A 16038-nucleotide genomic window follows, 5' to 3' on the forward strand; every position below is an offset into this window, starting at 1 on the left:
TGTCAGGTCCCCTGGAACTGGAGTTACGACCAGAGACAAACACTAGCTATAGTTCATTCAGTATTCTGCACTATTCAGTTCTGAGACATCCAGTCTGCCACAATGCCAGGATTAGACGTAGCTGACTTTTCTTCCATGTTCATGGTTCACACTGGTCACTCAGCTTTACTTTCAGGTTTACTCAATGGTAAGGAGAGTGGTGGGCTGGGAATTCTGGGTCCTGCATCACAGAGGGGTCTGCATTGCTCCTCTTCTTTGACCACCACCCTAGATCAGTTATTTATTTTGTGTTGCATTATTTACGTGTTCTACTATCTTAGTACCAGCTCTTTCTTTGAGGAATATGCTCATATTTTACATCAGAAGATCATGGATAAATTTATGTCAAAATAATTTAACTTAAACTTTGTTTGCTTGTTTCATTGTTTAGAGACAGTGTCTCCTTGGTGCCCCAGCTGGCCTGAAACTCACTACGTAGGCCAGGCTGGCCTGGATCTCACAGAGATCCACCTGCCTTTGCCTCCAGAGTTCTGGGATTAAAGGCCTGTGCTACCACACCTGGCTCAAACTTTTTTTTTTTTTTGAAATATGGAACGCTTCACGAATTTATGTGTCATCCTTGTGCAGGGACCATGCTAATCTTCTCTATATCATTCCAATTTTAGTATATGTGCTGCCGAAGCAAGCACCTGGCTCAAACATTTTTAAAAACTTATTTTTAAAATTCTCATTTTCTCTCTCTCTCTCTCTCTCTCTCTCTCTCTCTCTACACACACACACACACACACACACACACACACACACACACATGAGTGTGGGTGTCCTTGGAGACTAGAAGAAGGAATCTGGATACCCTGAAGCTGAAAGTACAGGTGGTTATGAGCAGCCTGACATGGGTGCTTGGAACTGAACTCTGGTTCTCTGCAAGAGCACTATGTGCTCTTAATCACTGAGCTATCTCCCCTGCCCTTGATGTGACGACTTAACGTGTGTGTGCATGCCCACATGCATGTGTGATGTATGTAGATTCTTCAGTCATTCATTTATTGCATAAGTATATTTAGTGACATGCACTAGGCACTTTCTAGTCACTGGGAATACAAAGTGAATAAACGTCCTGCTCAAAGTCTAATGGGGAAAAGGGAGAGTTCCCATGTCAACAGATAAATAAGCAATGGAGACTCATGTAATGTTTTCAGAGAACAGGAAAGAGAAGTGGGATAATCACAAAGGCTATTGGCAAGGGGTGGTCTGAAAAGAAGTTGGAAGGGAGTGACATTTGGGCTGAGGACTGATGCTGGTGAGGAAGAAGTAGCAGATATCTGGGAGAGATCATTTTATGAAGGGAGAATGGCAAGGAGAAAGCCCGGATGAGATTAGTTCAAATCTAAATGGTGGGGCTGGAGAGATGGCTCAGTGTTAAGAACACTGTCTGCTCTTGCAGAGGACCCAGGTTTAGGTCCCAGCACCCACATGGTGACTCAGAGCTATCTATAACTCCAGTTCTAGGGGATCCAATGCCCTCTTCTGGCCTCCACAGGCATTGCACACATATGGTGCACTTACATACATGCAGGCAAAACACTCATAAAAAATTTAAAAAATCTAAATGTCAGAGAAGACATAACATCCAACTAGGTGAAGATTAAGTAGGCAAATATTACACTTCAGCTATGCAACTCTTAATAAATGAATGGATGAGAGGATGGAGCAGATGGCTCGGCAGATAAAGCACTTGCCACATAGGCATGACAGCTGGAGTTCAGACCCTATGTATGCACATAAATGTCATGCAGGCATGGGAGCCCCCTATAACTCAGTCCTCAGAGACAGGGGATCTGGGACCTGTTGGCAGCTAGACTAGTTGGAACTGACAAACTCTGGTCAGCAAGAGACCCTGCCTCAATTAATTGGAGACTGGTCCAGGAAGGACTCAAGATCAACTTCATGCTTCCACATGCATCTTCATATACATGAATGTATGCCACACACATATACATGCAAAATATGATTTGATGAAATAATAGCCAGGCCATCCATTCAAATCTGCAGCATCAATTTTCACCACAGAAATCAGGACTTTTCCCAGCCTTCCTGTTCTGGTCACTTCAGCAGTTGGGGATTGTGTCTCGACAGCTTGCTCTCTTGTGCATATATTAAATAAGCAAACAAGGAGGCCTGTGGCCATTTTCTTAGGACTTTATTGTGATGATTAAAATAAGCAAAGCTTTGTGTAGGAATAGAGTGCTATTATCTCGTATACTTCAGCTTTCCTGGGTAGTTGAAGGGCTTGAACTTCCCAGTTAGGGCATATCAATCAATTTTTTCCTATATGTGCAAAATATCACCTGCTTTGTGTGCTTAATAGACAAACATCACAGGTATAATCATGGAGATAGCATGCAGAAGGATCAGCCGGGCTGCGTGTTCAGCTTTCCTTTCATTGGGAACAATAATCAACCTTGGATATGCTCACACTCTGAGTTTCTGATTTATAAACCGCCCAATTAGTGCCCCATTTAATCTGCTCACCTGTTGTTGCTTTGTTCTGATTTTCATGGCTCTGTTGTTTTAAAGCCTCTCTCGCATATATTTTCTGAGTGAGGTTGATTGCAGCCACCCCTTGGTTTGAGGGAGAAGTTGGAACATTGCCACCATGTCTGAATTGCCTGAATAAAGAAAAGGAGGTCCTGTAATTATTTTCTTTTCTTCTCAGCATGTGATTTGTTATTGATGACACACGGAGAGGGTGCGTCCTCCATTAGGCTGGCTGAGCCCTCTGCCATGGCTTGAGTGTTGCTCCCACTAGGCCTGGAGCTACGGTTAGGCAGCTAGCATAGGGAAATGAACATAAACTTTTTAATAAGTCAGCAATGGCTCTACAATGACTGATGTTCCCACATGCTTGCTGCTGTCATGGCTGTGGCTCACAGGAAGTCCATTAAAAGAAAGGAGGAAATTTTAGTTGAGCCTCTAGAAAGAGAGATTATAGAGGCACATAGTGGAGAACATTTGACAAAGGAGCTTACCAATCTATCCACTTTCTTTCCTTCAGGTATCCTCCCTACTCATAGAGCCACATTGGATACTACTATTAAATATTTTAAAAAATCAGTATTTTAAAATTTTATTTTTAATTATATGTACAATGGAATTCAAAATAAAACCCAACTTTTGTAATCGCTGCCTCAAAGAGAGAACGTGTATTAGATTCTTATGGAATACAGAAATGGTTCTTGCTATATCAATACCCAGAAAGTTAAATTCACATGTGAATGTGGAAAAAAAATCAGTATTAAGAGAACTAGTCTTTTAAGATACTCATCTGTAAACACACCTACAAAAGACCAAATGTAAACAAAGATGGTCTTTCCTTCTCTCCACAAAAGAATGCATATCACTGTGTTTACTTAGTAGACCAATTATTTTAAAAACTGGCTTTCAAGGAAAAAGTCACTCTCTGGCAGGGACCTTACATGACAAGTTCTGTTCCACAGTGGATTAAAAACGGTTGAGAGGAGATGCTAACATAACTTCAGCTACAGCAGTGTGAACACACCACTGTAATAATTCATTTAGAATGATGACACCTGAGACCTAATTTAAAAGTCCTAGATGAATACCAGCCTCACATTCAACCCCGAGGGCTGCTGCAAACCTACCTAAGAAAGTCTAAGAACCATAGTGAGTCTAATTGAATTGGACTTAAACGGACCATTGAGATGGCCTCACTGAGCTCGGGGGAATTCATATTGTCTATACTGAATCAGAATCACAGCTTGAACTGAATAACTGGTTACATTCAATCATGTTACTGTAACTCACGCTTGAGGTAAAGGGGAAACCTTTTGCTATCAGCAAGACTGGATGGAAAACAATTTCAAATCACTTTAAACCCAGTTGGCAACTACTTTGCCAATTATGGAATCCAGTGGGAAAGGTGTGTGCGAGGGCTCAGGACTAAATGATTTATGTCAGGCATCCTGGCCTCCCGAGGCATGCAGGGGAGTGTGTGGAAGGAGGGGTGTGTGGCTAATTATTTCTCCTAAGAATACTTGAGCGAGGTAATTTGTGCTTGCAGATGAGTCACGCTGCAGGCTGGATAAAAGGCGAGGCAATCACAGAAATTCCTAAGATCCCATTTAGAGATGGATAAAGCGGGAACCTTAGGATTCAATACAGTTTCTCATCTCTTCATTCTGAAACATTTGGCGATATAAAACAGAAAGAGCAAACTTAGTTCTTTGCTCTAACGGGCAAGTTGGGATCAAAGGCTGTAATTTGTACTTTACTAGTGCATTGGGCTGCTTTCGAATGGGGACCTTGCACCAGATGACAAGCTATCACTCATCAGATGGATGAGCGCCAATCTGGGGTCCTTTCGAATGACCCTGAGAAGCAAGCTCACTCTCTCTCACTTTGTAAGCCCTACTTTATTTTTGATGACTCTGGCTGCAGACAGAGATGAGAATTTCCACACTATTCAATGCCTTCTGAAAGAAGGATCTCACAATTTTCTGGGATTTCTATATGGTGCTCTCCAGCTGTGAATTCTGAAGGTTATCCCAAGGCTAATGAGAACTCCCCACACTCCCAATACAGGAAGGGTAGGAGAACTCCATTGTAGAAACTTACAGTGGAGGCACGCTGGTTTCTCCAATAGTCTTCTCAGATCCTTGCACTATCTTAAGCATTTTAGAGGTGTTTTTAGTCATCTTGAGACTATGAATGCTGTGATGATATTAAATCCAGCACCAGAGCGGGGCGTTGTTGTTGAAACCCCATGTGCATGTGTTGGTAGAAAGTTGGCTCTCTTGTTTTCTTGCCTTTTGTGCCTTCCAGAAGCTGCCTCCCATCATTACAGCTAATACAGTGGATTGAACTTTTGGGCTAGCTGGCGGCTCCAAGCATGTCTCTAATGGTTTCCAAGGTGCGCATCCCTAGAAAACACTTCTGACCAATGAACCCCTAACTGCAAATGATACAGGCAGGCTTCATTGAAAATGACACCACTGGAGGGAAGCTTGCTCTCGTTTGGGATGTTTCCTCACTGGGGAAAGAAGGCCATTCAGGCAGTTATAGCAAAGGGACACTGTCATGTAGCATTTCCTTCTCTTAGGCACAGAGCAGAGAGAGCAGTGGTGGTAGTTAGTGCTTCTACATGCTAACTCTGTGCTTAGCTGTGTGATGCCCAAATAAGGATCGCAGCACAGCTAGAGGATGGCAAAATCACAGTTGTCCTAGTTCATCCTCACACAGAATGGGGGAATGTAGACAGCCCATAATCTGAATAGTGGCTCATGTCTGGAACCAATCACATTTAAATACAGAGTTTGTGAAAATGGAAGTTCAAGGCCATCAGAAAGGGGTGGGGTCAGCATGGAGGGAGTCTGGGGGTTGGTCATTGGCAGAGCTGCCCTCTAATTCTTTGCTGCAATCACAGTGAATTTTATGTTGCTGGTCTCCCTCAGCCTCTCTTGTTACTGATATAAAGGAGGTAGACCAGATGGCTCAGTGTAACTCAGCAATTAGAGTGCTTAGTTTGTGCCAAGATTTGTGTTAGGCAAGGGGGAGATGATGGGAATGCAATAGGTATAGTCTGGGTCCTTTTGGATTTTATGCCCTAGAAATTTGGACTAACTTTAAATAATTTTCAAGTGATGCTTTTTTTTTTTTTTTTTTTTTGGAAAGCTATGGGAAGATGTGAGCAAGTTTGAGCACTAGTTAGGGAAGGCTTTTTGAGGCACGTTGTTTAGGTTGACCCTGAAGGATAAGATGTGGTTGTCCAGGAAGAGATGGAGTGGGTGAGGCAGAGGGACATTTCAGACAAATAGCATGAGACATTGTCTCACTGTGTAGCCTATATTGGCCCCTGCTGACGAAAAAATACAGCTTTTACCCCAAAGAGTTGATTCTGCAGCTAAATATGAGTGATCATGGCCTGGAAACATGAATTCAGATGTTCTCAAATGCCATGTTCCAAAGTTGTAACAGTCTAATGGCATTTTTATAGTGACAGAGCAAAGAAAGTTAAAAATGAAGACATTAGTCTGGGCGTGGTAGCATATACCTTTAATCCCTAGACTCAGGAGGTAGAGGCAGGTGGATGTCTAAATTCTAGACCAGCCTGGTCTACACAGTGACTTCCAGACAGGCTACATAGTGAAACCTTGCCTCAAAAAATGAATCAGCACACAATTAAAATACACTGGTGGATACACGAGGTGGGCAGATTTCAGCAAAGAAAGAAAATCTGTGTTATAGGTCTCAATGCTATCTGGTGACATTCTCAGCTTTTGGATTGGTGGAAGGTAGTTTCTTGTTTAGAATGCATTTTGAAAAAGAAAACAATAGGTGTTTGGATAGATAGATGAGAGGGATCTGACTAAACCACAAGTGGATGGACTTGCACTGGGGAATGTCTGGGGACACTGACTTGACACAGTGGGCCTTAACACCCAGGACAGAGTATATGGGTTCCAGTGGTGGGGGCTATGGGAGGGTGCTGGTAGGGATAAGGCTATAAAGATGATTCAGATTGTTTGAGACATTTTGTATGAAATACAACTAAATTTAATACAAACAAAATTTTTAAAAAAGAATACATTTTAAAGATTTTTGATAGCCACAAGGATGTTAGGTCAGATATAGGGGTGGGAAGTGAACGGATTTCAAGAAATAGCCCAAGATAATTTGGTTCTAGTCTGTAACATTTTAACTTTCCATAATCTTGAGAATCAGTCATTCGCACTTGTAAGAACCTTTAATACAAGTGCATCTTTTCCCTTCCAGTCCCACCACAGAACTTCGGTTCACACCTACTGCCCAGCCTCCTATTACTGGGATTACAGGTGTGTGTCATCATACCTGGCTTTAGCTCATAGCATCTTTGAAGAGTGTACAGCAAGAAAGAGGTTGAGATTGGATCACGGGACAGGAAAGAGACAGTGAAAATGTGGCCAGGCAGGAGGGTTATATCTGATGTGTTGACATGTTCGCCTTATCTTGGGGGTGATAAGAAACCATTGGATGCTTCACATTGCAGAGAGGAGCTGACGCAATGGATGCCCAAGCTTTCCTCTAGATGGGGAATATCCAGCCTTTTGACATTGCTACAGCATTGTCATCTATAAAGGCCTTGGGCCATATTCATATCTATCCAGGACTGCATGTGGCCTGTAGGTCACAGATTATAAACCTGTTCCAGACCTAGTATTCTGGAGCTTTGTACATGGCTTTTGCACCACTCAGGACAAACTAGATGGGTTCAAAATTCAGGTCTAATCCAGAGAGGAGGACACAAACCCAGAAAGTCACCTTCAATCTGCCACTTGTTGAAACTTAAAAAATAAATCTTACGTAGATACCCTGGTGCCTTTTTGTCTAGGCCTCCAGGGCCATGGTCAACTTGGACTAGACCCTAAATCATATTCTTTACTTCTTTCTGGGACTTAGTGGGTTATTAGAATTTAGAGGATGTTCTATTATTTGTTTAAAGTTTGCTGAGGAATTAACCTGTCCTCTAATTCAGTTAATTCCTTTGTAAATATTGGTTTTCAGATTATTCAGATGACACATTATAAAGCAGAGAGGTTCTTGAGGGAACAGGAATTGGAAGGGAATAGTTGAAAGCCTAATGCAGTGCTTGGGAAAGACATTCTCAGGGATCTCTACCTGTCTTCCCTTTCTTCCCCCTCCCTCTTCCCCTGCTCACCCTCTTTTCTCCCCCCCTCCTCTCTCCCTTCCTCCTTCCATCCCTCTTTGTCTTACTCCTCTCCCTCTCTTTCTCACTGTCTCCTTTCCCTCTGGCCATGCATTCATTCAACACATTTTGAACGATGTGCCAGGCATGATTTTGGGAACTGGAAAACAAATATGACAAAGTCAAATTCTGGGTCCTCAGCAGAGTCCCAGTCTGGCACTTCCGGGACTGGTAAGAGAGCTGAGTGCTAGGGAGGTCCAGAGGAACCTGCTAGCTCACCTGGGCTCCTGAGTGACGGTTGCCTGTTCACATGATGAAGGCCAGCTGTGAGGAGCCCAAGCGTGTCCTGGCAAAGGGAGCATGAGGGAGTAGACAGGAAGGGGCTCTTTGTTACTCAGCTTTCCATCACTGACAAAAATCAGCCTAATAAGAGAAAAGATCTGAATCAAAACTCATGGGCTCTGTTCAGTCCATGGCTGCTTGACTGTTTGGTCCTGTGACAGCACAGAGCATCATGGAGGGTACATGGAACAGAGGAGACCAGTTGACCTCATGGCAGCTGGGAAACAGACAGGAAGGGGCCATGGTCCCAATATCCTTAGCAGCCTGTACCCAGCAATCTAACTTCCTTCTACCAGGCTCCACCTCTGAGATGTTTCATGTCTTCTGAGTAGTTCCTCAGGCAGGGACCAAGCTGTTAATGCAGGTGCTTGTGGGAGATATTCAAGATCCCCATAATGTCAGGCTCCAAATGCTCCTTTGACCATGGTGGCACACACAATATCCCAGCACTTGAGGGGCTGAGGCAGGAGGATTGTGAAATTGAGGCTAGTCTGGGCTACATAGTGAGAACCTGTTTCAACAAAACAGAACAAAATAAAACTACGCATTCTGTAACTTGGAAAGACACCCCACGTGAACGCCGGTCATGGCTGTGCCTGGATGGCCAGGTTCCATCTCTTTTGTGACCTCAGCTCATCCACGTTGTCACTTCTGCCCCACATGCACATCCGCGTACTTCAGCAGCTCAGCCTCTGCCTTCCCTCCTCATCCTCAGGGAATCCTAGGGGATGTGGTGGAGAGTGCAGGCCTCTGTGTTGACACTGCCTCTGAGACTCATGTTCTGGTAACTTCCTGGCAGTAGTTTGAAAATCTCTGTTGTTGAAACCCAGTTTCGCAGTTTGCTCACTTCACTTTGCAAAGGGAGCCAGGGCATTTTATTTGCTACCCACTGCTTAACTGTAGCAACTCTCGGCACAATTAAGGTCTTATTGGGGAAGAAAAGGCTTTGATCACCTTTAACAACCCTTGGAACCCCCTCTAAGTGCCTCTGCTAATTCTCACCTCCTTTAATAGTGTGGATGTATTCAGTCATCCCTGTCCCACCGTCTCATAGACCCCGCCTATAGTTCCCTAGGCACAGATGTTGACCAACTTAATGATCTCCAAAGCTATTGTTAAAATAATATCTGTGATATCAATAGCATTCAGTGTCCAAGTATGGCTTGTGGGGAACCAGCAGCACTTGGAGCTTGTAATTCTGAGCCTCACTCCCAGCCTGGAGCAGGAGGACTTCCTTTACTCTAGCATGGTAGAGACTGTGGAGCAAGAGCCAGCTCTTGCTTTCAGCCTGAGCCTCAGTTCAAATGATGGGACTGAGCCTGGTGTGGTGATGCATGCCTGTGATCCTAGGGTTCTGGAGGCTGGGGCAGATGGCTTTGGAATTTAAGACCAACCTGCGATACATAGTGAGACCCTGTCTTAGAAAATACTAAAAAACAAAAGGGCTGATATATAAAGAGGTTCCAGTGCGTATTACTGAATGAATGAGTGGTCCTCTTTGGTGTGCAAGTGTGCTCACTCCCCGTTATTATCCCAGCCTCCATCTCCAGAGTGCTGGGGTTACTTGTAAACCACCACACCTATTTATGCAGTCCTGGGGGTTGAATCTAGAGCTTCTGGCATGTTGAACTGTCACTCTAACTGAGCTACATCCTCAGCCCCAGTAGATAATAAAGTTGTAAGTCTGCACATCCAGTTTGGGGCTGAGGATCCTAGAATAAATCTCTAGGCTTTGGGGGCACACACCTATTAAGAACTACACTTGGCCAGGCTTGGTGGTAGAGGCCTGTAATCCTAGCTACTCAGGAGCCTAAGGCAGGAAGATTGCAAGTCCTAGCTTGCCTAGGCAATTTAGGAAGATCCTCTCTCACAAGAAGAAAGAAATGGGTTGTGGTAGAGTGTTGCCTAGCATACATGAGCCCCTATATCCAACCTGCAGTACTTCAAGAAAAATAAAACCAAAGCAAAGAAACAACTTAGTTGCAGCTGCTCACCTGGTTCTAGGGGCACTAGCCTACTTGGTAGCTCTCCTCTGTTTCTATCTTGTAGATTTGTTTTCTTCAAGCAGTCAGATGTAGGTGCTCAGGAACTTATTGCATGATCAATAATGTCTAGCTGAATTCAGGTCCTGAAGGTGACAGATGAACAGGATTCGGCCTGTTTGTCCAAGCTACTCCGAGCCCCACTTTAATGTAATAATTCCACAGGGAATGATGCAGAGAAAGGTTAGATTCTACTTGTCTTCTTCCTGTGGGTAAGTTAGCATGTTAGTATATGTCTAGGAAAGAATTATGCCTAAGGCTGCTTTGCTATCTAAATGCTACCACATTGAATGGTCATTTAAAGATGAGGAAATGCTTAAATGTACTTGTAGACAGTAACAAATCTTTCAAATCTCTGCCTCTATTTGTGTAAATACCATGGTCTAATCTGATAATGAAAGGCATACCACTAAGGGGGTTGAGGCAGGAGGATTACTATGAGTTCAAGACCAACTGGGGCCATAGACTAAGACTTTGCCTCAAAAAAAACCTTACTTACTGGTTTATAGTTTATTAGTTATTTTATTTTACCGTTTATAGGATATTTGTTTTCTGCTGGCATGGACTTTGGAAAACAGTGAAAGGACTTGTACTCATTATTATGGTAAATTTTATTATTATTATTATTATTAATTATTAGTATTAGTATTTTGGTGTTTTGAGACAGGGTCTCCCTGTAGCCCCAGCTGGCCCAGAATTTGCTATATAGACCAAGCTGGCCTCGATCTCATAGCGATCTGTCTGCTTCTGCCTACCAGGTGCTGGGATTAAAGCTGTGCGCCATCACACCTGGCTTTCCTTACTTTTTTAATCAGTGGAAAGAATGATGTGATTTCTTGAAGTTTGCTTCTGTAAAGAAGAAGAAAATCTACAGAGGGGATGAAGTCAGGTTGTAGAGACTGGTGGACTTCTCTGCAGAGATTACACGCCATCTTTGCAACTATTTCCTTTTCTTATTCAAGAAAGCAGTATCCGTGGCTGAAAGATTCGGGGAAAATACATAAAGGGATAAAGAACAGAATCAGAGTTGTTCACAGATTGTTCTATGTAAGTCAGCACACTAGCTAATTTGAGGAGAAAATCCAAAATAGGGAAAATGCAGTTTGCATTTATGGAGGATGCCCCAGGCATTGTGTAATTCACATTTATACATGTCGTGCCATTTAATTTGCTCAAGAACTTTTGTGCTAGGCATTGCCACGACTGCTTGTGGATGGTGAAGTTCTGAGATATAGTTCACTTGCTTGGCTTGAACCAAGTATTCCTTGCAGAGCAGATCTACCCAGCTTTCAATTTTTTTTTTTTTTTCAACTGAGCATGGGGATTTGTTTTCAAGTCTACTCTGCTTCAGCTCAGGCACCAAATAGGTTTCCCTTTCCATACATATGAAAGTAATTACTCCCAAATTGTACTATAATGTATTTACTCTGATGGTTGGATATGGTCTCAGGAGGAGAATTCAGGCTCTCTGTAGCAACAGTGACTTGAGGGGAACTGTAAGCAGGTGCTATTTGGTAGAAAGAGCAAGGCTTGCATTGGACACCTTCTGAAAAAAGGAAACAAGCTTACTTCACTCCATTCTGTTCTGCCTCCATGCAAGGGTCAACTGTAGAGATGGCGATGAAGGAAAACTCTGCCATTGTGTGTGTGTGTGTTTTAAGTAATTCCAGATGAAAAGTTAAAATGATGAATATTGTTTTCTGAAAATTCGTTTAAAAATGAATTTTCTTCTGCTCCCAAATTGGCCCCAGGCAAAAGTCGTTTTATTTTTTAGAGACCTGATGAAGCTAGGAGCAAGGCCTTGCACCATGGAGGCAAGGAATGCCACAGAGGTCGGGGAGGGCAGATTCTGGTGCAGGTGTTTCCAGTCTGCATCCTCCCAGGTGGGTAACCTGGGAAGGAGGAAGCCCTGGGGAAGGATCCTTCTGGAATACTGACAAATGAGCAACCTTTCTTGGGACATATGGATCATGTTTCCTTTCTGGTTCATTCTTTGAATGCTGTACTTGGCCTTGGTTTGCACAGGGAGAGAGACTTAGGTCAGGTCAGGCAGCCAAAGCTGACCATAGTCTCCAGCATCATCCCTGTCTCCTGACATGTTGCCTATCAGTCATGAAGCCCCATCTACCTGGGCTAGCTGCTGGGAGGGTGTGAGGGATTTCTGCCTTCCTCCCATTCCAGGGTCGTTCTTAGAGATGGAGGGATGCCTGGGGTGACTCTGAATGTCCTTGGTCTCCCCTAAACTATGTGAAGACCAAGTGGTAAGCAAGGTGAAGGTGACTTTCAGAATCTCCAGCCTGTGGTTTTCTTGAATTCCTCATTCTTTCCTTCATGCCTACATGCCCACATCTCTTACTCCCATCATAACTTGCTTTTGCCTCCTTCACAACAGTCCTACCCTAAGCTGGGTGTTCAGGGTTCTGTGATAGAGTCAAGATTTTAACTGGTATTTGAGCAAATATTATGTTATTGAGTAATTATGTAATTTTTCACCAAAAGGAAAAGATAATTAAATCCCAAATTTCTAGTGGCTATCATTGCATAAGATGCTGTGTTAGGTATGATAAATGCTGAGCTGCATAAGAGAGACCCCCAACATGCAGGGTCTTAAAGAAGAGAGAAGTTTGTCTCTAGCATAGCTGTCTGGAGCTCCAGTCTATACATGGGTTTAGGGACCTAGATTATTTTTATTGCATCATCTTGTCATCTTAAATGGCATTGTCCTTTTATGGGTGGATTGAATCTGCCATATGACCTTGCTAGTAATGCACTGTCAGAAGGGAGAGAGAGAGAGGAACTTCCTGGCCAGTGGTTTTCTTTAAGTAAATGCAAGGCTATATTATATCTGTTCAGCCTGTTGTTACCTGGCTCTACTCTGACTTATGGGAATCTTAGTGGCCTTATCTGGAACTGGAACTCAGGAGTTCAAGGTATTCTGTTGCCTTAAGGAAACAGGGAAGAATGGGGTAGTTGGTAATCTCTGCACATACACAAAGGTTCAACACAAATTTCGGAGATAGAAAACTATCAGTAATACATAATACAAATCATACCTGGTGTGAGAGAGCAAAATTGCGAACTAGTCAGGGAATGGCTGGGGCATGGTAAATATCGCACATGAATGGCGGGTGAGGCTGAAAAGATCTGGGTTATATCCTGCATCTCCTCCTTGAGCTGTGTGTATTGATTCTGCCACCAACCTAATTTTCACTCTGGGTTAGTCATAATTTCTTTTCTTAATATAATAAGCAATTCGGAGGTGTTAGATGAATCCTGACCTTTCATTGTCGAAGTTAATCTGATGTTTTTTTCAGGTTTATTTTTAATTATGTGTATATGTGTGTGTGTATGTGCACATAAACATGGGTGCTCTTGGAGGTCAGAGGTGTTGGATATCCCTGGAACTTGAATTACAGACAGTTGGAAGCTGCCTGACATGGGTACTGGGAACCAAACTTGGGTCCTCTAGAAGCACAGTACATGCTCTGAACCTCTGAACCATCTCTCTTGTCCCTGTGAGTTTCTTATTGAGGTACTTCAATAACTTAAAGGCTAGATATTTTTGACTGGAATAGAGTCATGGGCATCTAGACCCTCATGAAGCCTAAAGAAAGGACCACAAGAAGTCTCTCATTTATTTGGATTGGTTCTGTTCTCCCCTCCCCAGCCCCAGTGCACATACACATGGTAGTAAGGTGGGTCTTAAACTGTATTTGTGTTTATACCCACAAGACCTTATCTCCATCTTGTTCTTGTCTTTCCAGTTCCTACTCCCAATGTGAGGCTTAGAAGGTTTCCTTCTGACAAGATGTAGTCTCCATCCTTCTAGGGTTGGCTCAGCTTCTCTTCTCCTGCTCTTGGGAAGCCTGTCATCATTATTTTTTTTTTCACTGAGGGGGGTCCCAGCCATGTATCCACAAAAGGGTGGAACTCTTTTAAAGAATGAAAATCCCCTCTGGGGTTGATGGTAGTTTTTCTGTTGCTCTAGGTCTTCAGGGATCTCAAATTGTCCACTCTTTCCTATTCTTGTGGATTTTGCTTTACAAATAGATCGTCAACAGTATGGAAGTTGGAATTTTTACAGAGTCTAAAAACAGCACACAGCAAGAGAGAGTTAAATTCAGAATATGGGTAAGGAGCTCATCCTACGCCAGACACTATTGTAGGGATATGGAGACACACGGGGATGTAAAACAGTCTCTGTCCTACATGGTCATGAATCTTTCCAGGATGGCTGAGAGATGGCCTGCCTCAAGACAGCAGGATTGACTAGCAGCATTTTTCAAAGTGTTTTATGAAGCTCTCATTTCTAGAGAACCTTGACATTGATCCACGGGCTACTGCACTGGCAGAGTTACTGCATTTAATATATTTATGAAATTGTGAGTGCTTTTCTAAATTGCAAGGCAAAGAAATATTTTAACCTAATTCCCTTCTACTCTTCTTGTTCTAAATACATCAGACTAGAAGGATCAAGGATCACAGAGGCAAAGTGAGTAGAAATACTGTCATCAACAGTGGTGTAGTTTTAATTCAACTTTTTCTGTTATACAGAGGCATGGGGGTGAAAGAAGAGTGTTCTAGGATGCTCACAATCAATTGCAACTCTTGGCCATTATACCAATTTTTACTTTTCCCAAACAGGGTCTCATGCAGCCCAGCTGGCCTAGTCTTGTTAAGTAGCTGAAGATAATTTGAACTTCGATCCTCCTGCCTCTACTGCCCAAGTGCTGGGATTACAGGCATGCACGCTGCTTTCTGTGGTGCTGGGGATCAAACCCAGGGCTTTGTGCATGCTAGGCAAACACTGTAGCAGTCCATAGCCTTAACCATTCAGCCACCTCGTCCCAAGCAAACACTGTAGCAACTGAGCTATACTCCTAGTCTAGTTTGTAGTTTTTTCTGATAATAATAATCACAGCAATAAACGAGGCAGCTTTGTTGTCTGTTACAAGCATGCACCTTGGAGCTACCTTATCTGGATTTGAACCCTCTGCTGGTTTCAATGAGAAGTGGTCCCCATAGCCTCAAGTATTTGAATACTTGGTCAGTTGGTGGTGCTATTGGGAAGGGTCATGGAATCTTCCTTGCTGGAGGAAGCAAGTTACTAGCAGTGGCCTTTGAAAGTTCATAGCCTGCCCCACTTCAGATTCTCTCTCTACTTCATGCACATGCTTGAGGCTGTGAAACGCTCAGCTTTCTCCTCTGGCTGCCTACTGCCATGCTCCTGGCCATCATGGATTCCTATCCCTCTGGAAGCCTAAGCCCAAATAAATGCTTCCTCCTCTAAGTTGCCTTGGTTATGGTGTTTTATCACAGCAACAGAAAAGTAACTAATACAGATCCTAATCATAGGAGTCACTAATCATATGATCTGGAGGGAAGTATGTAAATCTCTTGTGCTTCAGTTTTATCATCTATAAGCTGGGGGGAAATAACAGTGCTTATTGACATAGTTGTAGGGAAAATAAGTAAATAGTTCTAACATTGTTAATATTCCTGGCAGGTATTGAATACTTGTATGTGTTCACTGAATAAATAAATGAATAAATGAAAAAATTCAGAATTCTTTAACGCAAATAATCGACTTTAAGCTGGCATGAATTTATTATCATGTGTGTACATGTTTATATTTAAAACTTTATCTCTTGATCAGGTTTGTGAAATTGTGTTTTTTTATTGTGAAATTGAAAACTATGTTTAATTTCTAATATCAGGTTGAAAGATAATATTGTGTATTTCTATGTAAATATCTTATGACTTAAAGAGTGTTTCCAAACCTTTGAACTATGCCCTTCAGGTTAGTAATTTGATCATTCTCTGAATGTAGCAAAATTCAATGGACTTTTACACAGACATCACATTTAAAAATGGGTCCAAGGCATTTGTTGCAAATATTAATAATGACTGTAAAGTAGCTGTTCTCCTTGTCTGTGATCTATCTCCCCACCC

The 16038-nt window shown here is 42.7% G+C and overlaps 1 non-coding gene across 1 annotated transcript; it reads right to left on the reverse strand.

Annotated features, from left to right (window-relative positions):
• Nucleotides 1-582: 582 nt before the first annotated feature.
• LOC115072815 lies at nt 583-689 on the reverse strand. The gene has a single exon (XR_003851834.1). It is a non-coding gene; the product is annotated as a U6 spliceosomal RNA (small nuclear RNA).
• Between the last annotated feature and the right edge of the window lie 15349 nt (nt 690-16038).

This window comes from Nannospalax galili, unplaced genomic scaffold (assembly GCF_000622305.1).
Source record: "Nannospalax galili isolate Female #2095 unplaced genomic scaffold, S.galili_v1.0 scaffold162, whole genome shotgun sequence".
In the NCBI taxonomy this organism is placed as follows: Eukaryota; Metazoa; Chordata; class Mammalia; order Rodentia; family Spalacidae; genus Nannospalax; species Nannospalax galili.